Source organism: Eptatretus burgeri, chromosome 3 (genome assembly GCF_056783735.1).
Source record: "Eptatretus burgeri isolate ZD-2024b chromosome 3, Ebu_testis_v1, whole genome shotgun sequence".
NCBI classification, from domain to species: domain Eukaryota; kingdom Metazoa; phylum Chordata; class Myxini; order Myxiniformes; family Myxinidae; genus Eptatretus; species Eptatretus burgeri.
Window position 1 is genome coordinate 26,428,523 of NC_140963.1, and position 3,590 is coordinate 26,432,112.

Genomic DNA, 3,590 nt, shown 5'->3' on the forward strand with positions numbered 1-3,590 from the left:
CTCGACTGACGAACGTGGCCCCTTATATCCCCCGTGGCCTCGCTCCTTCATCTATGACCCTCTGCCTCCGACCTTTCACCTCTCTTGCTGGCTCCCCATTGGCCCGAGGAAAAGTGGGCGTGAATGCTTTTTGATCCATGAATTTGCATATAGCGACCGCCCTCCAACGCCCTGGAGGCGGGGCCAAATCGCCCCTCGCTCACCGATTGGACGGAACAAAAGTGGGCGTGAGTCGTTTTTGATCCGTTTTTCTGCGGAAAGTCCGCGATGCTTTTGAACACGCTGCTCGGTGCGCACTCTACACGAGTCCAGCATCGGTGCCCACGAGTGGCGCGAGATGACGGTGATGCGATGGTGGCGAGTTGTGACGGTAAAGGGGTGTGGCTGTTGTTGTGAAGTGGCGTTGTGGTTGGTGGTTGTTGTGTGATGACTGTTGAGACGTGGTTGGGGGTGGTAGTAATGGCGGCTGGTCCAAAATAAAGATAGGAAAAGAAAAACGGCTATCTAAAAGGGTCGCAGCCCGCATGAATGACATTTATTCCCTCTACACAACGGGTTTTGGCCTAACTACACATATACTTACCGAGATATCTCACCTAAGGGACCTGAATGGTGGTTTGCGAATCTGGTCAACCACAACACTATACATATATATCATTCTTCCCAATTTGTATCGCCAGACTTAAATCTATATATGTGTACATATATAATTAATGTATTCAATGGAGGGAAAGTATTGTTACGGAAATGGCCCTTATGAGACTACTAAATATAGGATTAGCTCAGATCCCCCATTAAATGCATGTTTAGCCAGGTTGTTTGGTAAAATGGACATTACATGTGTGTCGTGAGATGAAAGAGGCTGTTTTATTGTTTGTGCGGTGGTGGTGGAACGAGGGCCTCCTCTTCTTCTTCCCCATCCCAGACGAGGCCCTGCCCAGTCGGCTGAGAGGGTTTGGCCAAAAAGAGGAAGTGACGTGAAGGGGAGGAGTTTTGTCGGCTTCAAAAAGGGGGGGGGGAGCGAGTGGTTCGAAGCGAGTGAACGAAAGAAAACTAAAAGAGAGAAAAGGGTTCAGTTTGGCAGTTTTGGAAAACTGCAGTCAGTTGAGAGAGTGCTCGTGTGTCGAACCGAGCGAACAAAGGCCTCGGAAAAAAGAGTATTGTGTGTGGAAAATAGTCAGGGTTTCGAGACGTGCTCGGAGTCGCTTCGAAGCGAGAGAAACAAAGACTTCATGAAAAGGTTGAGTTATGAGAAACGGCAGTCGGCTTTGAGAGGTTCCCTGCATGTCGGGTCTGCCCTTTTGGACAGTGGGAGAGGTGGCCTGCACGTCAAGTCGACGATCGACTCGAATGGGGAGGTGATCGACAGGTTCGGCCTGCATCTGGCCGCGGAGCCTCCGTACTAAAGCATGAGTAACATTTGCTCAACGGCGAGGATACGGCGGCCGTACCCCCCCTGAATTGACAGAAACGTGCGGCGGAAGCAGAGTTTCTGAGGTGGCCTCAGGGTGGCCCTACGCCGTTTGGCTATATTTTACAGGCCGTAGGGGTCTCCGTGGAATTAGAGCGCGGAGTTATAACTTTTTTTCATTTCTACGTTAGCCGTAGCCATGACGTAGATGTGTTCCACGTCGACCATACGTGGGGCGTACGGTGGGCTTGCGTTATTTGTGCGGCTGCCGTAGGCTCTTATCAATGAAAAATGAATTTTGCCAACCCACAAAAAATTACGGCGGCCGCACTATTTCCACGGTTGCCGTAGGGTAGTCCTAAGGCGTCTCTGTTTTCACCGTGCAGTGGCCTTGCGGTCTGTGTGACTACCTACGGGCAACGCAGGGTCGACGCACGGTTCCCCTACGCCCACCGTGCGTCCTACGTTTGGCCTCCGTGGCAGTCTGCGTCGACCGTGCGTCCACCGTGCGATACCGCGAGAGATCGGAGTATAGGTGTTTGCTGCCAGTGTTGGGCATAAAAGCGATAATCCGATAACAGATAATTATCGAAGTTTACTTTTATTATCGGAAGTTAACTTCCATTTATCGTTATCGGACCAGTTAACTTCCGATAACTCGATTTTTTTAGTCCCATTAATGTCCGTTAATTTTTTGTCCGACAACATTTTTATCGTTTCCGGGTCGCATTTCGCCGAACTAATTAATTATCAATGAGGAGAAAAATGTACATGATTATAGATTACTTGTTTTACAAGATAATGCTGAATCAGGTCGCCGTGTGAAGAAAAATGGAAGAAGAGGAGGAGGAGGAATAATAATAATAATAAGAAGAAGAAGCCTTGCAATGGCGACTTCCTCAGCCATGCAGCTGCTAGTCTCTGCAGGTACTGAGTTCAGTCAAGGTTGGGAAACCCGAAAAATAAAAACATATGTGACTGCTACATTGTGTGACCATGGAAATACTGCGACCGCCCTATAATTGCTAGTGGCCGTAGATTTTGTAGACCCTACGGCCGCCGAGCCAAATGTGACTGAAGCATTACTCACCTCGCGGCTCGACATGTTTGCCGATCCGCCTGAGGAGCTCGGCACCTCGATTCGGGCCTTGTCTGGTGAACGGGCCAGGCCTGGATCTGTATGCTGGAGCGTGAGAGAGATCAGCTGAGGCCCATCGTCGACCTTGCGCGGGATCAGAGCGCGCGGAGACCGCGTGCGGTGCGAAGGGGGCAAAAGGAGGACAAGCTCCATTTCGCCACGTGGCACGTTCGAGCTGGAGCTCGAATCCGTGGACATCCTCCTGTTGCAAGCGACATTCATGCTTTTGACACTGTCCTCTCGTCCATGAAACATCACCAAGTACTCTTTCTTGTCTTGCATGCATGCTTTCTGTCTGTCCGTCTTTGTCTGCACGTTGTTTAAGGCATATTTCGGTAGCGACCCCCTCAAAACCTGTAGTCCGTGGTTCCCTAGTTAAGAATGGGTTGAGGATTGTTAATAAAAACATTGTCGTGAATTTTGCTTGTGTTGTGATCTCCAAGGTTCCCCAATAAATCTGGTTAATTCGTATGAAGTTGCCGCTATGGATTAATGTGTCGCGTCGAGGAATGATCCGTTCGATTGGCATATAAAACCAAAATGGTTACAGACTGGCAGAAAACGCTCGGCATTTCACAAAACCAGTCTGTAACCAGGGGTTCTATTTCCCCAACTGGCAAGGTACAAGGAGTACGTTGGTATCGCGATTGAAGGCGCGTGACCCGAGGCCTGTGCCGAGCCGGCTGGCGTTATAGACCCCGGAGACGGCCGGAGTGGGTTGAGAATCCCTCCGTCGTTGAATCCTAAACAGAATTATGTTGTATGTTTCATTGACTCCAAGAAGATTTGACCGAGGAACCTGAAACTTTCAGGGATTGCAATCGGGAAACCCCGAGGTGTTTGTTTCCTCAACTCTCGTTTAATTCCATCAAGTTTCTCGAAGAAAAAAAACCCCAGAAATTCCACCCATCATTACATTTTCTTCCTTTGGAGGGAGGGGAACGGTTCGACCTTTACAACCACCATGTATTATGAATACACATCAACAATCCGCAAGTGTTTGCTTGATGTACATAACCGGGGTTACTTTTGTTATTTTCC